Source organism: Furipterus horrens, unplaced genomic scaffold (assembly GCF_987537825.1).
Source record: "Furipterus horrens unplaced genomic scaffold, mFurHor1.1.pri manual_scaffold_9, whole genome shotgun sequence".
NCBI lineage: Eukaryota > Metazoa > Chordata > Mammalia > Chiroptera > Furipteridae > Furipterus > Furipterus horrens.
Window position 1 is genome coordinate 48937057 of NW_028327179.1, and position 23653 is coordinate 48960709.

The following is a 23653-nucleotide window of genomic DNA, read 5'->3' on the forward strand; positions in this document are numbered from 1 at the left end:
CAAAGAAGTTTCCATAATGCTATCAGCTGATTTCTGAAAACAATCTTTGCAAGCAAGAAGAGAGTGGCAAGAAGTATTCAAAGTGATGAAAAGGAAGGACCTACAACCAAGACTGCTCCAGCCAGCCTTGGAGGTGTGGCTTAGTGGATTGAGTGCTGGCCTGTGATCCAAAAGGCTGCTGGTTTGATTCCCAGTCACGGTATATGCCTGGGTTGTGGGCCAGGACCCCAGTTGGCATGTAAGAAGCAACTGATCAATGTATCTCTCACACATATGTTTCTCTCTCTCTCTCTCTCTCTCTCTCTCTCTCTCTCTCTCTCTCTCTCTCTCTCTCCACCTTCCTTCCCCTCTCTCAAAAAAATAAATAAGTAAAATATTTTTTAAAAAGACTACTTTATCCAGCAAAGCTATCATTTAGAATGGAAGGAGAGATAAAGCCTTCCCAGACAAGGTAAAGCTAAAAGAGTTCATCATCAAGATTAACAATGAAAGGAGACAGACAAAGGCAGTAGATCTCTGGTCATCTCCAACAGGCTGCCTGTTGCCTGTTGCCTAGGCCCAGACTGGTACATGATCTGACGCCACCAGGGACAGATCCAGGAAGTGCAGATCAATCTAAGAAGCAGCAACAAACAAGAAGAGTCACAAAAATGGGGAAACAAAGAAACAACTCCCCCATCAAAAGGAAAGGAGGAATCCCCAGAAAGAGTGCTAAATGAAATAGAGGGAAGCAAACTTTCGGACATGGACTACAAAAGACGGATATAGGGAAACTTAATGAGCTCAGCGAGTTCAAAGAAAACTACAAAGAACTCCAGGGAAACTACAAGGAACTTACTGAGAATTACATCAGCATGAAAAAGGACATAGAACCTATCAATAAGAACCAGGAGGAAGTGAAGAATACAATTTCTGAATTGAAGAACACAGTAGAAGGAATTAAAAGCTGGCTAGAGGAAGCAGAAAATTCGATCAGCGAGCTGGAGGACACTGTAGAAAAAAAATTCCCAGACATTGCAACAAAACAAAAAAGACTGAAAAAGAATGAAGAGATTTTAAGAGAGCTGCAGGACAACATGAAACGTAGTAATATCCGTATCATAGGAATACTAGAAGGAGAAGAAGAGGAGCAAGGGATAGAAAACCTATTTGAAAAGTAATGAAAAAAAACTTACCTAACTTGATGAGATAAGTCACACCAGTCCAGGAAGCGCAGAGGGTCCCAATGAAGATGAATCCCAACAGGTTCACTCCAAGACACATCATAATTAAAATGGCAACATGGAAAAACAAAGAGAATCCTAAAAGCAGCAAGAGAGAAACAGCTAATAACATACAAGGGAGCTCCAATAAGGCTATCATCAGATTTCTCAGCAGAAACACTACAAGCCAGAAGGGAATGGCAAAAAATATTTCAAGCAATGAAAAACAAAGACCTACAACCAAGACTACTCTACCCAGCAAGGCTCTCATTTAAAATGGAAGGTGAGGACTTCCGGCCAAGATGGAGGCTTAGGCGGACACGCTCGGTCTCCCTCTACAACTAGAGAGGAATACAACTACTTCAAAACAAAAGATAACTAGAAATTCCAGAAAGTAAAACCATGGAAGGCCAACGTACAAAGATATAAACCAGCGGCCCTCTTTGGGAAGGTAAGAAAAGCGAAAGTGGGCGGTGCTGTTTGGGGTAGCACCAGGGACAGCGGCAGGGAGAACAATCCCGGCTGCAGTAGAACCCCTGCGGCTCGCGACCCCAACGCTGGGAAAAGCAGCCACCACATTGCCTCGAACGGTGAGGCCCAGAGATGGGAGGACGGATCCCAGTCTCCTAGCAGAATAACGGCAGGAATTCATCTTGGACCCCAACCCCCGCACAAAGCGCCACAGCGCTACAAAATAGGTTGCAGATCACCCACTGGTCGCTGGGCAATGACGACAAAGCGCAACAGCACGGCGAGAAAGGTTGCTGGACCGCCGCTGGTCGCTGGGTAGTGACAACAAAGGGCCACAGCGCCGCGAAAAAGGTTGTGGATTGGCACCAGATCACCACCGGTCGCTGGGTCGTGACGAGTACAAAGGCACTGCCACCTATAGCCGGCCCAAGAAAACAAAACGCATCTGTCAAAATGAGGCAGACAACTATAGAAATCCTGGTGGCGCAGCTCACCAGGCAGCAGATGAAGAATCTGACAGATGAACAAATAAGAAACCTGTCAGAGGCTCAGTTCAGGGCCATTGTTATCAGGTGGCTTACAGAATTAACAAAAGATCTGGAAAAAGATGAGAAAGAATCGAAAAACACTCATACTGATAGGAACAAAACCATATACGAGACAGATGGTGAGGAAATAAAATCCAGAGTTCAAATCAACAAACCAGAATACAGAGAAGGAACAAACAGTAAACCAGTGCAGAGAGGAAACAGGAAGCAAAGAAAATGATTAGAGGATCAGAAACCTCTGGGACAGCTATAAAAGACTCAACATAAGAATCATTGGTTTGCCAGAGGGCGAAGAAGATGAACTAGAAATTGAAAAATTAAGTGAAAATATAATAAAGCAGAACTTCCCAAACTTGGGGAAGGAAATGGACGTACAGTTCCAGGAAGCACAGAGAGTTCCAGAAAAACTGAACCCAGGGAGAACCACTCCAAGACATATTATAATCAAAATGTCAAAAGTTAAAGATAAAGAGAGAATCTTAAAAGCAGAAAGAGAGAAGAAAAGAATCATGTACAAAGGGGTCCCAATTAGACTATCAGCTGACTTCTCAAGGGAGACCCTGCAGGCAAGAAGGGACTGGCAAGAAATATTCAAAGTAATGAAAATCCAAAACCTACAACCACGAATATTCTATCCAGCAAAATTGTCATTCAGAATAGAAGGGCAGAGAAAGTGTTTCCAGGACAAAATAAAATCCAAACCACTATTATATGAGATGATAAAGGGACTGGTTTACAAAAGGAGGATCAAAACTATGAACACTAAAATGAAAACTGTATCACAAGAAACAAAAACAGACGCTAGGGAATTGAAACAAAGGCAAACTAAACAGACAACGAGAGTGGAAAAAGAACTATAGGTATGGGGAGCATATAGGGGGGAGGTCAGCAGGGAGGGGGAAGGGGGATAGGGAGGGAGATGATATAGGAATTAAGGAGCATAGTAGGAGGGAATGGAATAGACAGAGGTTGAGAAGAACTATATGCACAACTAATGGACATGGTCTAAAAGGGGACAGCTGGAGGGAGGGGGGCCACCGGGTGGAGGGGAGCAGAGGGGAGGGAAATTGGGACAAATGTAACACTATAATCAATAAAATACATTTTTTTAAAAAAAGGTGAAATAAGGACTTTCCCAGACAAAAGAAGGCTAAAAGAATACATCTCTACCAAACCAGCATTGCAAGAGATACTAAAGGGTCTGCTTTAAGAGGATCAAGAAACAGAGAGAGAGAGGAACTCAAGTACAGAGGGGGAAATGACAATGATAATTACCTGTTGATAATAAAGAAATGTAAATGGATTAAATGTACCAATCAAAAGACATAGGGTAGCTGAATGGATTAGAAAGCATGATCCACATATATGCTGTCTATAAGAGACCCACCTTAGAATAAAAGATCTACACAGACAGAAACTGAAGAGATGGAAAACAGTATTTTAAGCTGAGATATCAATACTTATATCAGAAAAAACAGATTTCACAACAAAGGCCATAAAAAGAGACAAAGAAGGACATTTCATAATACTTAAGGGAAAAATCTATCAAGATGATATAACCCTTGTAAACGTATATGCACCCAACATAGGAGCACCCAAATGTGTAAGGAAATTTTTGAAAGAGTTCAAGGATATAGACAGCTACACACTCATAGTAGGCAACTTTACACCCCATTGTTAACAATGGACAGATCTTCGAAGCAAAGAAATACCAAAGATATTGAGGCATTGAACAACACTCTAGACCAAATGGACTTAGTTGGTATATATAGAATTTTTCTCCCCAAAGAAGCAAGATATACATTTTTTTCAAGTGCACATGGAACATTCTCAAAGATAGACCACATGGTAGGACACAAAACAAGCCTCAACAAATTCAAGAAAATTGAAATTATATCAAGCATCTTCTCAGATCACAGTGGTTTGAAACTGGAAATCAACCTCAAGGAAAAAAATCAAAAACTTTCAAACTCATGGAGAATAAATCATATTCTATTAAATAATGAATGGGTTAACAATGACATCAAGGAAGAAATCAAGAAGTTTCTGGTTACAAATGATAATGAACACACAACAACCCAAAACCTATGGGACACAGTAAAAGCTGTTCTGAGAGGAAAGTTCATAGCAATACAGGCCTACCTAAAAAGGATAGAAGAATCTCAAATAAAAGATCTAACCCTACAGGCACAAGAACTAGAGGAACAACAACAAAGTTCAGAGGAGTAGAAGGAAGGAAATCATTAAAATCAGAGCAGAATTAAACAACATAGAGACTAAACAAACAGTTCAAAAGATCAATAAAACCAGGAGCTACTTCTTTGAAAAGATAAACAAAATTGACAAGCCTTTAGCCAGGCTCATCAAGAAAAAAGAGAGGACCCAAATAAATAAAATCGGAATGAGAGAGGAGAAATCACAGCTGACACCACAGAAATACAAAGGATTGTAAGAAATTGTTATGAACAACTTTATCACAAGAAATTTGACAACCTAGATGAAATGGACAAATTTTTGGAAACATAATCTTCCCAAACTGAATCAAGAAGAAGCAGAAAGCCTGAACAGAGCAATAACAATAGTGAAATTGGAGCAGTAATCAAAAAACTCCCGGCACACAAAAGCCCTGGACCAGATGGCTTCACAGGTGAATTTACAAAACATTTAGGAAAGAACTAATGCCTACCTTTCTCAAACTATTCCAGAAAATCGAAGAAGGAAGAAGACTCCCAAACTCGTTCTATGAAGCCAGTATTACCCTAATTCCAAAACCAGGTCAAGACACAACAAAGAGAAAAAACTATAGGTCAATATCGCTGATGAACATAGATGCTAAAATCCTCAACAAAGTATTGGCAAACACGATCCAGCAATACATTAGAAAGATCATACACCACGATCAAGTGGGATTCATCCTAGGATGCAAGGATGGTTTAATATTCACAAATCAATAAACGTAATACACCGCATAAAATGACCGACAAAAACCGTAAGATAATATCAATAGGTGCTGAAAAACCATTTGATAAAAGTACAACACCCATTTATAATGAAAACACTCAGCAAAATGGGAATAGAGGAAGCATACCTCAAAATAATAAAGGCCATGTACAAGAAACCTGAAGCCAACATCATATTCAATGGGCAAAAGCTACAGCATTTCCCCTAAGATCAGGAACAAGACAAGAATGTCCACTCTCTCCACTCCTATTCAACATAGTCTTGGAAGATCTAGCCACAGAAATCAGACAAGAAAAAGTAAGAAAAGGCATCCAAATTGGAAAAGAGGAAGAAAAACTGTCATTACTTGCAGATGACATGATAGTGTACATAGAAAACCGTATAGACTCCATTAAAAAACTACTAGACATAATAAGTGAATTTGGCAAAATAGCATGATACAAAGTCAATATTCAGAAATTAAAGGCATTTCTGTACACCAACAATAAAATATCAGAGATAAAAACTAGGAAAAAATCCTATTTACTATACTAATAAGAAAAATAAAGTATCTATAAATAAACTTAACCGAGGAGGTAAAATATGTGTACTCAGAAAACTATATAATACTGAAGAAAGAAATTAAGAGAGATACAAATAAATGGAAGCATATACTATGTTCATGGATGTGAAGAATCAACATCATTAAAATGTCCATACTACCCAAAGCAATTTATAGATTCAATGCAATCCCTATTATAATACCAACGACATATTTTTCAGACCTAGACGAATACTTCAAAAATTTATATGGAACCAAAAAAGACCCTGAATAGTCACAGCACTCTTGAGGAAGAGGAATACAGTAGGAGGAATCACGATACCTGATACCAAACTATGCTACAAGGCCATGGTAATCAAAACAGTCTGGTACTGGCATAAGACCAGACATATTGATCACTGGAACAGACTAGAGAGCCCAGAAATAAACCAAGGTCTATATGGTCAACTAATATTCCACAAAGGGGAAGGAACATCAAATGGAGTTAAAAGAGCCTCTTCAACAAATGGTGCTGGGAGAACTGGACAGGGACGTGCAAAAAAATGGAACCAGACCACCAACTTACACAACACACCAGAATAAATTCAAGATGGGTCAAAGACTTAAATGTAAGCTGTGACACTGTAAAAGTCCTAGAGGAAAACATAGGCAGGAAAATTTTAGGTATCCCACGTAGCAATAGTTTCACTGATACATCTTCTAAGGCAAGAGAATAAGGGAAAGAATCAACAAATGGGACTACATCAAACTAAAGAGTTTCCGTTCAGCAAAAGAAAACATCAGCAAGAAGAAAAGGGAACCAACCATACGGGAAAATATATTTGCCAGTGATACCTCAGACAAGGGGCTGATATCCAAAATATATAAATACCTTATATGACTCAAGACCAAGAGACAGACACCCCAATTAAAAAATGGGCAAAGGACCTGAACAAACACTTCTCCAAAGAGGACATACAGAGGGTCCGTAGGCATATGAAAGAATGCTCAACATCACTGGCCATCAGAGATATGCAAATAAAAACCACCATGAGTACCATATCACCCCAGTCAGAATAGCCATCATCAACAAATCAACAAACAACATGTGCTGGTGAGGATGTGGAGAAAAGGGAACCCTAATGCACTGCTGGTGGGAATGCAGACTGGTGCAGCCTCTGTGGAAAACAGTATGGAATTTCCTCAAAAAAATTAAAAATGGGACTGCCTTTTGAACTAGCAATTCCATTGCTAGGGTTATACCTGAAGAATCCTGAAACCCCAATTCAAAAGAACCTATGCACCCCTATGTTCATAGCAGCACTATTTACAATATCCAAGTCCTGGAAACAATCTAAGTGCCCATCTGTAAATAAGTGGATCAAAAAACTGTGGTACATTAACACAATGGAGTACTAGGTAGCAGAAAGAACTTGTACCATTTGCAACAACGTGGATGGAACTAGAGTTATGCTTAGCGAAATAAGTCAGGTAATGAAAGAAAAATACCATATGATATCACCTAATACAGGAGACTAGTGAACAACAAACAAACGAGCAAAATTGAACCAGAGGCATGTAAACAAGGAGTAGACTAACAGTGACAAGAGGGGTGAGAGGAGGGAGAGAAGGGGTTTAAGAAGCTGAAGGGGCTAGTCAAAGAATATATATAAATGACCCATGGACATGGACAATTGGGTGGAGATTGACTGTGGGAGAAGTGGTGGGCAGGATGCTAGGAAGCAATGGGGAAAAAGGTGGGACAACTGTAATAGAAACACAAACAAACAAAAAAGTTTATGATCTCTAAGCCCTTAGTATACAAAATGTTAAAGGGACTCATTTAAGAAAAAGATCAAAACTATGAATGTTAAAATGACAACAAACTCACAACTATCAACAACTAGATCTAAGAAAGAAAGAAGAACAAACTAACCAAGCAGCCAGAACAGGAACAGAATCATAGGTATTGGGATCATTTGGAGGGTTATCAGCTGGGAGGGGGAAGGAGGAGAAAGGGGGAAATTGTGCAAGGATCAAGAAGCATATTTGGTAGGAACAACGCAGACGTGTGTGTTAAGAATAGTATAGGAAAGGGTGAAGCAAAAGAACTTACATGCACGACTGATGGTCATGAACTAAGGAGCATAACTATTGCTGGAGAGGATGTACCAGGCGGAGGGGGGCAAAGGAGGAAAATAAAATTGGGACAACTGTTATAGCGAAATCAATAAAGTATACCTAGAAAATACCAGTGTGTTCCTTACCTAAATAAAGGCAAAGAAATTCTGTTAAAATTTTTGTTCTCTTGAAAGTGTTCAAGCAAGGGATTCATCCAGTGACTCATCTTTAGACTACAGACCATTGATTCTGAAAGCTATTTTTGAAAGATTCAAGAAAAAGAAACATAAAAAGAGGAAATGTAAGCCAACAGGAAGACCAAGGGGAAGACCAGAATCAAGGGAAAGTTATAGGTCACAAATAACTACGAAACATTTTAAAGATAAAAGACCCCAACTTCTGTTTTTAGAATCAGAGGATGGAAGAAAACCGCTACCTTGAAGAAAAAAATTTAACCTTTGAGCAAGCAGTGGCAAGAAGATTTTCCAGCTACCTTGAAAAACAAGTATGAATACCACTTCAAGGAATCCTTGAAACAGATGAATGTTGGTGAAGATTTAGAAAAAGAAGACCTTGATAGTTGTAGATATAAATACTTGGATGACAATGGATCTCTCTCTCTCTCCTACTGAGGAACCAGCAGGAGAGGATGAGGTTGCAACAAACCTTGGACAGTGATGAATGTGATATGGAATTGGAGGAGAATAATTACTTCATAATAAATTCCGAATTACCAAAGATGATTGTGTATTTAGAACAAGAATATACTGAAGAAGCTGTTTTGTCTAAAAAAAGTATTGAAGTGCAAAGATATTGGACAGAAAATAAAATGGCCGGAAAAGGAGATAGGAGTATGAATGTCAAGGGCTTTATGTTGAAAACACAATGTCTGGACTTAAAGGTTTTTGTATATTCTGAAGACCTGTACTATCCTAGGGAGTGAATATGATTTGAACTACTCGTATGTTTAGAGGGTGTCTGAAATTGAGAAACCAGGCAGAGCCATCTATTCTGACCCTAACTGTGCCCCTAAAGTAAATTGCTTGAAGAAATTGGGCCCCAACGATAACAGGTGGGGAATTTTTGAAATATGTCCATATTTAAGTGGCGATCAAAGAAGCTCAGCTAAAAGAATTACGGGGTTAAGACTCAAACTCAGGAGGAGCTAAGGCAGTGGAAGTACTCAGAACATGTGAAGTTCCGTAAATAAAAATTTATTAACTTTGAATAATTGTGCCTATGTTACAGATAATAAAAAGACCTTTAAAAATTAGAAATATGCTATGCTTAACTGCATTTTTTTTCTTTTTATTGTCACATTTTGGTGTTTGATACTTTTCTCATCCAACTGCTTATCACTAGCACAATACAGACATTTTGTTTGAAATACTAGTCATGTCATTGGATAAAACTGATTTAAAACATTTTCTTGAAGAGATATTTGCACATCCATGTTCGTAGCATTATTCATTGTAGTCAAGAGGCAAAAGCAACCTCTTGATGGATGAATAGATAAATGAAATGTGGTATATACTATATACAGTGAAATATTCATTATTAAAAAGGAAGAAAGGCTTGTCACATGTTACAACATGGATGAACTTTGAGGACATTATGCTAAGAGAATTTAGCCAGTCATAAAAAGACAAATACTGTATGATTCAACTTATTTGAGATATCTAAAGTAGATTTATAGCAACAGAAAGAAAGGGGAGAGGAAAATGGGCGGTTATACAATGGGTATAGTTTCAGTTTGCAGGATGAAAAAGTTTTAGACAAGGAGCCAACAGAATTACCATTCTTTTGCCCCAGTAATCTAAAGATAATACAAATGTGTTTAATAATGCTCCAAATAATAGCATAATTAAATTATCTTACATACGTTAAGAATGTTTGAATTATAAGTTAAAGTTTCTTGTCATTTTTCATTCTGTTACTCATAAAATCATATACCTTTCTAAAATTTAGATTTTGTTTTAATTCAGGTTTGAAACCCCATTCTGATCACTTAAGCCATTAAAACAAAGACCTCATTAAGTCATTTAAGAACACTTACTTGTTCTGTCATTGGATAAAATTGGTATCTGCAGACTTGTTCTCTTTATTAACGTCTTGCCAGTTTATATTCCACCAAACCAGTACCACCTCAAACTTAGTATATTTAAAAGCAAACATCATCTTTCCCTAATTTAGATCTTCCTCCTGCTGTCTTCTATATTTTCCTTCATTTGGTCAGTCACTTGAGTCAGACCCCGTGCAAAACTAGGAGTGCAAAGATAATAAGTATGGTCCCTCTGCCATCTGAGGAACTTACATTCCAGTGAGGCAAGACAAACCAATGAATACAATAAAGTGGGAAAATCTTATAATAAAATCATATACATGATACTTTGAGAGCATGTAGGTGACACTTCTAAATTAGACTAGCACTGTGAGTTTGAGAAAGTGAGAGAAGTCCAGTATAGCTAGCAAATAGTAAGGGGAAAAGTGGATAAAGGAGGCTAGAGAGTTTGGGAGGGGGTCTGATCACATAGGAATGATTTGGATTTTATACTAAGTACATTGCAAAGGCACCGAAAAGTTTTATTCTGGGATTCACATAGGCAGATCTGTATTGAGTGAGGCAAGAGTAGAAAAGAATGGTGGAATGAAGACAAATTTAATTAGCAGCAGGTTACTGCAGTAAATACAGGAGAAAGAGTTCAGTGCCCTGGACTCCACAGTGGTCTAGGTTAAATTCAACATGTAAATAAGCCTTCAACAAATATTTTAAGTTCCTTTAAAAACATTTTATTTATTTTATCTTTAGAGAGAAGGGAAGGGAGGGAGAATGAGGGGAAGAGAAATATCAATGTGCGAGAGAAACATTGATCAATTGCCTCTCGCACTTCTGATGGGGGACCTGGCCCACAACCTAGGCATGTGCCCTGACTGGGAATTGAACTGGTGACCTTTTGGTTTGAGGCATGATGCCCAACCCACTGAGTCACACCAGTCAGGGCTCTGACAAAATTTGGCAGAAGAAATAAGTGGATTCTATGAGGAAAATGCATACTTACCTCATTGGTTATTATGAAGCTTCTCAGCCTAATTTGTTCTTTTTGGGTGTTATTTGTTATTATGTATTATATTCTAGTCCCTATTTCCTAAATCAGGAAGGCTCAAATTGTAGAATGAATTTTATTTCCTGTTCATAGTGCAAGGTTCTAGGTACTGATCAGCAGAGTTCTTTTGTTGAGTACCAAATAATATCCTATGAAGTTGGGCCCCAGATAGATTTATAGGTTGTCTCTGGTGTTAGATTAAATCCATTAGAGTGATAAATACCTCAGATAAAGACAAAGCAGTTTTGGAATTCTGGTCAAGATAGCAGTGTAGGTAAACATGGCTTGCCTCCTTGCACAACTGCATCAGTTTACAACTAAGCTATAGAACAACCATCACTCAGATTCATCAGAAATCAAGTTGAATGGAAGTCCTACAACTATGGAAATAAAGAAGAAACCACATCCAGACTGGTAGGAGGGGTAGAGATACAGAATGCACTGGTCCCACACCCACATGTAGTGGCTAAAAATCAGGAAGGATATCTGAGGAATGAGGAGTTCCAACCTTACACCAGACTCCCCAGCCCAGGACACCAGTGCCAGGAAGAGAAGTCCCCATAACTTCAGGCTGTAAAAACCAGCAGGAATTGAGGGCTGTGGAAGACAGAAACTTCTGGAATCTCAGGCAGTTCCTCTTAAAGGGCCCATGCACAGACTTGCTTGGACTCCCTCTGAGCTTCAGCATGGGGGCAGCAGATTAAAAGGCATGAAAGACATATGGGGAAGAACTGAATTGTGCAGAATCTGGGCGAGAGCTGGGAGGCAGCTTTCTCGCAGAAGAAGTGCTGGCAGCGGCCATTGTTCCTTTTCTGAGGTCTTCCACTTCAGAGCTGGCAGGCAGGTGCTATATCTGAGACATATCTACCTGGCTCACACTGCCCCACTCTGGTGATTTCGTGAGGCCCTGCCCATCCCAACTTTCAGGCCCACCCAAACTATTTCCACTGGATTTTTTCCATACAAATATCTTACCTTAGCCCATGCTTCAGATATTCCTAAATTCTCTCATCTGGCTTCAGCAAGCCCTATACCATTCACTAAGTTGCCCCAGGCCTGACACTAGCAGCAGCTGCCCTTGGTTCACAGCCTCACCTTGGGTACCTCCAAGTACAGCACAAGTAGTAGCCATCTGCACATCATTTTGTAGCTTATGCTGTGTGACCTCAGACAGAACATAGGTAGTGGGTTGATCTTGAAGGTGCCAATGAAAAGGTTCAACTACAACAAGAGGGTTTACACAGCCCAGATATGGGTACACCTTGAGTACCCAGCTTGGATAATAAGGGATGCTATACCATTGGGCTCTACAGGACACTTACTATATCAGGCCACTCTACCAAACCTGGGGAAAAGGCATCTCCTCCTAATACATAGAAACAAACACCGGAGGCTGCCAAAATGAAGAGACAAACATGTTCCAAATGAAAGCAGATCAAAATTCCAGGAAAAGAACAAAACAAAATGGAGTAAATCAACCTATTAGATGCAGAGTTCAAAACACTGGTTATAAGGATGCTCAAGGAACTTAGGACCCAAGAGCATTTAAAAAATCCAGTCAGAAATGAAAGATACACTAATTAAAGAATAATTTGCAGGGAATCAGGAGTGGATGAAGCCACAAATCAAACCAGCAGTTTGGAATATAAGGGAACAAAAACAACCAATCAGAATAGCAAGAAGAACAAAGAATAAAGATAAATGAGGATAGTGTCTGGATCCTTTGGGACAATTTCAGTATACCAGCATTTGCATTATGGGGGTACCATAAGGAGAAGAAAGACAGCAAGAAGTTGAAAATCTACTTGAAAAAATAATGAGAGAAAACTTCCCTAACTTGGTGAAGGAAATAGACATACACGTCCAGAAAGCATAGAGTCCCAAACAAGATGAACCCAAAGAGACTCACACCAATACACATCATAATTAAAATGCTAAAGGTTAAATACAAAGAAAATTGTAAAAGCAGGAGGAGAAAAGAAGTTAGTTACCTACTGTCAGCTGATTTCTCAAACTTTGCAGGCTACACAAGATTGGCAAGACATATTCAAAGTCATGAAAAGCAGGGACCTACAGCCAAGATTACCCAGCAAAGCTATCATTTAGAATCAAAGAACAAAGAGCTTCCCAGACATGAAGAAACTAAAGGAGTTCATCATCATCAAACCAGTATTATAAGAAATGTTCAAGGGTCTTCTTTAAGAAGAAGATAAAAAATATGAAAAATAAAATGGCAATAAATATGTATTTATCAACAAGTGAATTTTAAAAACAAAACAAACAAGCGAAACAGAACCATAGGTACAGAGAATATTTTGATGGTTGCCAGATGGGAGCAGGGTCAGGGTTATGGGTGAAAAAGATGAGGGATTAAGAAGTACAAATTGGTAGTTACACAACAGTCATGGGGATGTAAGGTGCAGCATAGGAAATGAAGGAGCGAAGAACATATATGCATGACCCATTGACATTGACAATGGTGTTGGGATTGCCTGAGGAGTGGGTGAGGCTGGGTAGAGAGGGAAAAATAGGGAAAAACTGGGATAACTGTAATAGAATAAACAATAGAATTTTTTTTCTTTTTTTTTTTTCTTTTGGTTTTTCAGTTACAGTTGTCCCCTTTTCCCCTAATTTCTCTCCCCCACCCAACCCACCCCCTCTCCCGCAATCATATCCCTCCCCATTGTCCATGTCTATGAGTCATTTATACGGGTTCTTTGACTAAACCCTTCCTTACTTATCCCCATTCTCTCCCTCTCCCCTCCCCCCTATTGACTGCTATCCTGCTCTTTGTTCTATTTAGTTCCTTTGTGTTCTTTAGTTTCCAGTATTAAGTGATATCATATGGTATTTTTCTTTCTTTGCCTGGCTTATTTCACTAAGCATAATTCTCTCTAGTTCCATCCATGTTGTCGCAAATGGCAGGAATTCCTTCTTTCTTTCTGCGACATAGTATTCCATTGTGTAAATGTACCACAGTTTTTTGATCCACTCATCTACAGATGGGCACTTAGGTTGTTTCCAGCACTTAGCTATTGTCTGCTTGGAATTGCCTGATGCTTCCCGCGTCTACCCAGAGTCCCAGTGTGGCTTCAGAGCTGGCCGATCAACAGTGGACATGATCTTCTCCCTACGCCAGCTGCAGGAGAAGTGTCACGAGCAGCATAAACCACTCTACCTCGCCTTTATCGACCTCACGAAGGCGTTTGATCTGGTCAGTCGAAGCGGACTCTTCAGCTTGCTACGGAAGATTTGCTGTCCACCACATCTGCTTGCTGTGGTCATGTCCTTTCACGACAACATGCACAGCACAGTGTCCTACAACGGCGCAACCTCTGAGGCCTTCCCAGTCAGCAGCGGAGTAAAGCAGGGCTGCGTCCTCGCGCCTACGCTGTTCGGAATCTTCTTCTCCATGCTCCTCCAATACGCCTTTAAGGACTGCAGCGAGGGTGTCTTCATTCACACCAGATCCGATGGCAAGCTCTACAACCTGGCCCGTCTACGAACCAAGACCAAAGTCAAAGAGGTGCTCATCCGTGAGATGCTCTTCGCCGACGACGCAGCCTTGACATCACACTCCGAAGAGGGACTCCAGCAGCTAGTCACTTGCCTTTCCCACGCATGCAAGGAGTTCGGACTAGCCATCAGCCTGACGAAGACGAACGTTATGGCTCAAGGCACGGGGACTCCCCCATGCATCACCATCGACGGATACACCCTGGAGGTTGTCAACGACTTCACTTACCTCGGGTCCACCATCTCGAGCTCTCTGTCAGTCGACTTGGAGGTCAATCAGAGAATCACCAGGGCAGCCACAGTTATGGCCAAACTGAACCGGCAAGCGTGGAACAATTCCAGCCTCACTGAGAAAACCAGACTGCGCATCTACCAAGCCTGCGTACTCAGCACTCTCCTCTATGGCAGCGAGACGTGGACCACCTACGCAAGGCACGAAAGGAAACTCAACAGCTTCCACATGAGGTGCCTGCGACGCGTCCTGCATGTCGCCTGGCAGGATAAGGTCCCCAACACCGAGGTGCTGAAGCGAGCCAACATGAGCAGTTTGCATGCAGTTCTTAGTGAGAGACGCCTCAGGTGGCTCGGCCATGTCAAAAGAATGGATGCAGGCCGTATTCCCAAAGACCTCCTCTACGGCGAGCTAGCAGAAGGCAAGAGGATGACAGGGCGCCCAAAACTGCGGTTCAAAGACATCTGCAAAAAGGACATGACACAATGCTCCATCAATCTCAACACATGGGAAGTTCAAGCAGACGACCGCCTAGCCTGGAGGCTCACGGTCAGGCAAGGTACGTCACGGGCAGAGGCTGCGCGCAACGAGGAGGCGGTCCAGAAAAGATCGAGGCGGAAGCAGCGTCAACAGCAGCAACAACAGCCATCTGCCTTCACCTGTAACAAGTGCGGCAGGGATTGTCACTCCCGAGTCGGACTGCACAGCCATTCTCGGCGGTGCAGATAGACTCTCAAGAAGCTACGCCATCGTCTCTCGAGACGGACAGCTGCCGACGAAGCTATTGTAAACAGTGCTGCAATGAACATAGGGGTGCATAAGTTCTTTTGAATTGCTGTTTCAAGATTCTTCGGGTATAATACTAGTACTGGAGTCGCCGGTTCAAAAGGCAGTTCCATTTTTAATCTTTTGAGGTAATTCCAAACTGTTCTCCATAGTGGCTGCACCAGTCTGCATTCCCACCAACAGTGCAGTAGGGTTCCCGTTTCTCCACATCCTTGCCAGCACTTGTTGTTTGTTGATTTGTTGATGATGGCCATTCTGACTGGTGTAAAATGGTATCTCATTGTGGTTTTTATTTGCATCTCTCTGATGGCTAATGATGTTGAGCATTTTTTCATGTGTCTATGGACCTTCTGTATGTCCTCTTCGGAGAAGTGTTTGTTCAGGTCCTTTGCCCATTTTTTAATTGGGTTGTTTGTTTTCTTGATGTTGAGTTATATAAGCTCTTTATATATTTTGGAAATCAGTCCCCTGTCTGTGATGTCATTGGCAAATATGTTTTCCCATATGGTTGGTTTCCTTTTCATCTTGCTGATGTTTCCCTTTGCTGGGCAGAAACTCTTTAGTTTGATGTAATCCCATTTATTTATTTTTTTCTTTATTTCTCTTGCTTTAGGAGATGTATCCGTGAAGAAATTGTTACGTGAGATATCTGATATTTTCTTGCCTATGTTTTCCTCTAGGACTTTTATGGTGTCACGGCTTACATTTCAGTCTTTGATTCATCTTGAATTTATTCTCGTGTGTGGTGTAAGTTGGTGGTCTAGTTTCATTTTTTTGTAGGTCCCTATCCAGTTCTCCCAGCACCATTTGTTAAAGAGGCTCTTCTCACTCCATTTTATGTTCCTTCCTCCTTTATCAAATATTAGCTGACCATAGAGGCCTGGGTTTATTTCTGGGCTTTCAGTTCTGTTCCACTGATCTATATGTCTGTTCTTATGCCAGTACCAGACTGTTTTGATTACAGTGGCTTTGTAGTATTGTTTGATATCTGGTGTTGTGATTCCTCCTGCTGTGTTCTGTCTCAAGATTGCTTTTGCTATTTGGGGTCTTTTTTGGTTCCATATGAATTTATGGAGTATTTGTTCTAGGTCTGTGAAATATGTCATTGGTATTTTAATAGGGATTGCATTGAATCTGTAAATTGTTTTGGATAGTATGGCCATTTTGATGACGTTGATTCTTCCCATCCAAGAACATGGTAGTTGCTTCCATTTATTTGTATCTTCCTTAATTTCTTTCTTCAATGTTATGTAATTTTCAGAGTATAGGTCTTTTATCTCTTTGGTTAAGTTTACTCCTAGGTACTTTATTTTTCTTGTTGCTATAGTAAATGGTATTTTCTTTTTTGTCTCTGTCTCTGCTATTTTATTGTTGGTGTACAGAAATGCCTTAGATTTCTGTATATTTATTTTGTACCCTGCGATTTTGCCAAATTCACTTATTATATCGAGTAGTCTTTTAGTGGAGTTTATAGGATTGTCCAGGTATAGTATCATGTCATCTGCATATAATGAAAGTTTTACTTCCTCTTTCCCAATTTGAATGCCTTTTATTTCTTTTCCTTGTCTGATTGCTGTGGCTAGGACTTCCAACACTATGTTGAAAAGGAGTGGAGAGAGTGGATAACCTTGTCTAGTTCCTGATTTCAGGGGGAATGCTTTCAGTTTTTGTCCATTGAGTATGATGTTGGCCTCAGGCTTCTCATATATAGCGTTAATTATGTTAAGCTTTGCTCCCTCTATTCCCATTTTGCTGAGTGTTTTCATCATAAAGGGGTGTTGTACTTTATCAAATGCTTTTTCTGCATCTATTGATATGATCATGTGATTTTTGTCTTTCATTCTGTTTAGGTGATGTATTATATTTATTGATTTGCGAATATTAAACCATCCTTGCATCCCTGGAATGAAGCCCACTTGATCATGATGTATGATCTTTTTGATGTATTGCTGGATCCTGTTTGCCAATATTTTATTGAGGATTTTAGCATCGATGTTCATCAGTGATATTGGCCTGTAGTTTTCTTTCTTTGTTGTGTCTTGACCTGGTTTGGGGATTAGGATAATACTGGCTTCATAGAAAGAGTTTGGGATTTTCCCCTCTTCTTGGATTTTTTGGAACAGTTTGAGGAGGATAGGAGTTAGTTCTTCCCTGAATGTTTTGTAGAATTTGCCTGTGAAGCCATCCGGTCCAGGGCTTTTGTGTGCAGGGAGATTTTGGATTACTGTTTCAATTTCCTTTTTTGTTATTGGTCTGTTGAGACTTTCCACTTCTTCTTGATTCAGTTTTGGAAGGTTGTATGTTTCTAGAAATTTGTCCATTTGTTCTAGATTGTCAAATTTCTTGTCATACAGTTGTCTGTAGTAATTTCTAACTATCATTTGTATTTCTGAGGTATCAGTCGTGATTTCTCCTCTTTCATTTCTGATTTTGTTTATTTGGGCCTTCTCTCTTTTTTCTTGATTAGACTTGCTAGAGGCTTGTCGATTTTATTTTTTCGAAGAACCAGCTCCTAGTTTTGTTGATCTTTTGGATTGTTTGTTTAGTCTCTATGTCATTTAGTTCTTCCCCGATCTTGATGATTTCGTTCCTTCTTCTTACCCTAGGCTTTGTTTGTTGTTGTTGTTCTAGTTCTTGTAGCTTTATGGTTTGGTTTTTTATTTGAGATTCTTCTAGCCTTTTCAGATATGCTTGTATTGCTCTGAACTTCCCTCTCAGGACTGCTTTTGCTGTGTCCCACAGGTTTTGGGCTGTTGTGTGCTCATTATCATTAGTTTCTAGAAATTTCTTGATTTCTTCTTTGATGTCATTGTTAACCCATTTATTATTTAATAGCATGTTAGTCAATCTCCATGAGTTTGGGTGTCTTTGATTTTTTTCTCTCAGGTTGATTTCTAGTTTCAAGGCATTGTGATCTGAAAAGATGCTTGATATGATTTCAATTTTCTTGAATTTGTTGAGGCTTGTTTTGTGACCTATCATGTGGTCTATCTTTGAAAATGTCCCATGTGCACTTGAAAAGAATGTATATTTTTCTTCTTTGAGGTGAAAAGTTCTATATATATATCAGTTAGATCCATGTGCTTTAGTGTGTTGTTCAATGCCTGTATATCCTTGGTGTTTCTTTGCTTTCATGATCTGTCTATTGTTGATAATGGAGTGTTGAAGTCCCCTACTATAAATGTGTTGTTGTTGATATCCTTTTTGTGGTCTTCTAGTATTTGCTTTATGTATTTGGGTGCTCCTATGTTGTGTGCATATATGTTTATCAGTGTTATATCTTCTTGATGGATTGTTCCTTTAAGTATTATGAAATGTCCTTCTTTGTCTCTTTTTATTGCCCTTGCTTTGAAATCCGTTTTGTCTGATGTGAGAACTGCTACCCCGGCTTTTTTTCCCGGTCCGTTTGTTTGGAATATTTTTTTATATCCCTTTACTTTCAGTCTGTGTAAATCTTTTGTTTTGAGGTGTGTTTCTTGTAGACAGCAAATATGTGGGTCCTGTTTTCTTATCCATTCTGTTACCGTATGTCTTTTAATTGGAGCATTTAATCCATTTACATTTAAGGTTATTATTGACGTGTATTTATTCATTGCCCTTTGTACCTCTGTTCCTCTCCTCTCTTGTTCTTTTCTTCTTTTTTCTTAGGACACTCCCTTTAGCATCTCTTGCAATGCTGGTTTGCTGGAGATGTATTCTTTCAGTCTCCTTTGCCTGAGAAACTCCTTATTTCACCTTCTAATTTGAATGAGAGCCATGCTGGGTAGAGTATTCTTGGTTGTAGGCCTTTGTTTTTCATTGCTTGAAATATTTTTGACCATTCCCTTCTGACTTGTAATGTTTCTGTTGAGAAATCAGTTGATAGCCTTATCGGAGCTCCCTTGTATGTTATTTGCTGTTTTTCTCTTGCTGCTTTTAGGATTCTCTCTTCGTCTTGGAATGTTGCCATTTTAATTATGATGTGCCTTGGAGTGGGTTTCTTTTGGTTACTCTTCATTGGAACTCTCTGTGCTTCCTGAACTTGTATAACTTTTTCTCTCATCAGGTTCGGAAAATTTTCTGTCACTATTTCTCCTATCAGTTTTTCATTTCCATGGTCCTTTTCTTCTCCCTCTCTAAATCCTATGATCCTGATATTATTTCTTCTCATGCTATCCTGTAATTCCCTTATATCTTGTTCATATTTTTTCAATCTTTTTTCATTTTGCTGTATTGTCTGGGAGATTTTCTCTACATTATCTTCTAACTCACTAATCTGATCCTCTGCTTCGTTTAGTCTGCTTTTGACTGATTCTACTGTGTTTTTCAGTTCAGAGATTGCATTCTTAAGTTCTTCCTGGTTCTTGTTAACAGTTTCTATGTCTTTTTTTATGCTGGTGTAGTTCTCTGCAAGTTCCCTGTAATTTTTTTGGAGCTGCTGGTAACTTCCTTGGAGGTTGTCATAGTTGATTTTAAGGATGTCGAGTATATTGAGCTTCTTTACCACCATTGTTTTGAATTCCATGTCTTACATTTGGGCTATGTCTATTTCATCTATCTCTCTTTCTGAGGATTCCTCTTTTCTCTTCATTGAGGGGTTATTTTTGCATCTTACCATGTTGGATTCTTTTTGTTTGTTTTTATTTATTTATTTGTTTGTTTTTTGGGGGGTGTAGTCTGCTTTGACTTCCCTCCTTTGTGGTGTGAGATTCTTTATCAGAGATCTGGGGGTTTCAGTGGTGCAGTCTCTTTGATATCCTGAGCCTGATGTTCTTGAGTTACCCTTTATGTCGTTTGTTTATGCTGTTTGGTTATATTTCAGATGTTCTTTGGTAGGATCTTCCTTCTGGCTAGTTGGTTGAGAGTCTATCCGCTTTGTCTTGAGTTCTTTTGTGGATATGCTGTTAAAAACATAAACACACAGCCCAGGCAGGAGACCCACACCCTCAAAAAGTATCCCTCACTCTCTATCCTGCTATCGTCAGCCAACGAGCCTGTATTAATATAAATGTAAAGAGATTAGAGCTTTTATACTATAAGAAGAATAGATAAGAGTTGTTTTGGGGGAGGAAAAATATAATTTTTGATAGAGGGGGTGATAGATTAATAATAGTTGAGACTGTGCAAGCCAGTAGGTAATATTTACATTGTATGTTAATAAAAATAGAAGAAAAGGATGGAAAAATGCATAATATAGTAAGAAAGTGGGATTGTATTGGGTTTATATAGTAATAATATTCTATTATTTAGAGTGATAGGGGGGCTAAAGTAGACACACAAACGAATAAACAACGATTAAAGAGAAAGGATGAGAAGGAGAGGTTATATGCAACACGTTAGAGATAAAGTTTGTTATTCTTTTTGGAAGGGGAGAAAAAAAAACACCCCCCGCCCAAAAAAACCCAAAAAAATAGAAGAAAGAAAGAAAGAATATAGAAGAAAGAAAGAAAACAGACAGAAAAAAAAATTGAAAAAAAAAAAAACCAAGAAAAGGGAAGAAAGAAAAGAATAAAGGAAGAAAGAAAAGAAAGAAGAAAGAAGAAAGAAAGAAGAAAGAGAGAAAAGAAATTGAAAAAAAAAAAAAAGCGATGTTTTTACTCCGTTTTAGCCTTGGTGTGTTGCCTTCTTTTTCTGCGTCCGCAGCTGGTCTAGTGTGGTGGTTCAGAGGTTCTTATTTCTTGCAGCGCTGGTGTGCACCCGCGGTTGCCGCAATGGTGCGCACTCGCGATTGCCGGCACGTCGAGCTCCCTTGCTGCCCACTGGAGCCAGTTGAGGTGTCCTTGCACGCAAGCCCCTGCACGGGCGGGGCGGCCCGAGAGTTTGCCCCGCGGTTGGCGCCTATTGTTGCGAGGCCAAGGTGTTTCTGTGTTCGCGCTGAGGTGTTTCTGCGCGCTTCCCTGCAGGCGCAGGCGGCCCGAGAGCTTGCCCCGCGATTGGCGCCTATTGTCCCCGGGCTGAGGTGTTTTCGCGCTTGTGCGCTGCCCGTGCCCTTAGTCCCACTGAGCTGAGCTCCGGGAGTTGGTCTCTCGCCTCTTAGGGCAGGGCCGCGGACACTTGTGCTCAGTGGAAGTGAGTGTCTGTGAGTCGCTGCCACCCGCTGTTCCCGTGCTGCAGCCGCCCGCCTTCTCTCACCTGTCTGGGCCGGTGCGAACAGAGCCTGAGCTAGTGGTCTGCTTTCCAGCCTGGGGCCCGGCGCCCACTGGAGCTGTCTTTAGGGGTATCTGCGCACGGTCCTCTGCCTGTTCAGTGGGCCCTCCCTATGCCCGTTGGGGCACTGATCTTATGTCCGTTGGGGAGTGTTCAAGGGACGCCTGGACTCACGGCCCCGCGCACCTGGGCCAGTGAGTGAGAGCACTTCCCTATGCACGCCCCCGCGACCCAAGGGTAGGGTTGGGGAGCGGATGAGCGCGCCTCTGCGCCTGCGCTCCTCACGAATGGCCTACCGCCCCCAAACTTTCCTCCCTTCTCCACCGTCCACTAGAGAAACATATAAAGGAGAATTATGTTCTCACTTGCCCGGCAGCACGCTGTCTCCTGTCCTTTGGCGCCAATGCCACTTGGTTGAGTCCCGTCTCTGCCAGCTGGCAGAGATCCGCTCTCTTCCCGACTCCTCTCCAGGGTAGCCTGTGGTCGCCAAAAAGCCTTTGTGTACTTCCAGCCGCAGCTCGGGCAGCCGCCCCAGTCAGGAATCCCGTTTCGTCCCCTTTTCCTCCGCTATCCTCACTATACAGGTTGTTCCCAGATGGATTTTCTCTAATCCAGCAGTGCCTTGGCTCAACTCCTGCCAGTGTCCAGCTGCTCACTGAGATGTTCTGTCTGCAATTAGCCCAAACTGCAGACGGGTCTCGGGAGCCTGAAACCGCAGCCTCCCCTCACTCCTCCGCCATCTTACTCCGAATTTTTTTCTTTTTTAAGCAGGTTTTTTTTTTTTTTTTTTTTTGGCGGAATGGGAGAGTTATATGAACAAGTGATTGGATTTAGAGAAACTTTCATAATTCATTTTGATTCTAAAACTAGTGCCTAGGAGGCCACACAGACCTTATTTATCAAGTGAATGGAATGATTTAAGAGGCCTAGAAAATTGCCTTTTCTGTGGAAATTTTCAACCTGAAACCCAATTTTGGAAATAACGAGCACTTTTATATGTGAGTTATTATAGGCATCTGGGCTCATCTCATCTGGGTCTTTCTTACAGAGCCTATGAAGCATAGCAACAGAAATATCCTCTCTGCTAAAAGGTCTGGAGTGTATCTAGCTTGACTTCTGCATGATTTCTGCAAGAAGCCATGCCACGAGGTTTGATGTTTCAGCACTATAATTTTGTGTTATTTCCTGCTTCATGCAGAGTTCAAAACACTGGTTATAAGGATGATCAAGGGACTTAGTGATAAGTTTCTGTCACTGTTAAGTTTATGTTATATGATTCTTAATGTGATTTACAAGTATTATGTGCTATCCTGAGGTCAAAAGAAAGCCTGGGACTCTCTCAGGCTATAATATTTACCTACTAAGAAAGTGTGCATGTGTGTATTCTTTTGGGTGCATTATCCAATTCTTATGAGCTCCTTGGTTCTAACTTTCATCTTTACCCATATATGGGAAATTCAGCAGATGGTTTAGGTAATATATTTCTAGGAAAAAGTTGACTTCTCTATTAAGTTTTAGATTTGGTTCATCAACTTAGATATGAAACCTCACTGTGGAATATCAAGCCATTCTCTAAGCCCCCAAAATGCATGTGGTCCAAAGTCCTGTTGTCTTAAAACCCCTCAATTTTGGTGTTTAGAGATCATTAGAGATAAATTGTATTGCCAGCCAAAAGGTTGTTGTTTGTCAGTCATAATAGGGAAGGTGGTACTACCAGTTGTACTTTATTTTAGTCAAACTGGAAATGTAAAGCATATAAAAAATAAGATCAAAATAAGAGAGTTTTCATTCAGTTTGTTTTTAGTCTGGAGTGTTATATGTTTATGGTATTGTGATTTATGATGAAAAACTGGTTCATGGGTTAGAAAAGAGGTTGAAATGAGACCAAGTCCACAGGATAGTACTTTTAAGATCTAGAGACACTGTTTTCTCTCCAAAGGGGACAAAAATCTATAATCTTTGATATAACTAATAGGAACACATTCTTTTAGAACACTCTGAAGTTTTGGTTTTCTCCAAGCTTATAACATGTGAATTTGTTAGTCATATAGATGTACTTCAGGATG

The 23653-nt window shown here is 40.3% G+C and overlaps 1 protein-coding gene and 1 pseudogene across 4 annotated transcripts in view; both read left to right on the forward strand.

Moving 5' to 3' along the window:
* Positions 1 to 23653, forward strand: part of FAM185A (family with sequence similarity 185 member A) — an 81584-nt gene that overhangs the window by 51734 nt on the left and 6197 nt on the right. The gene's annotated exons all lie outside the window — the stretch shown is intronic.
* On the forward strand, positions 8007 to 8766 carry LOC150001705 (TATA box-binding protein-associated factor RNA polymerase I subunit D pseudogene; annotated as a pseudogene).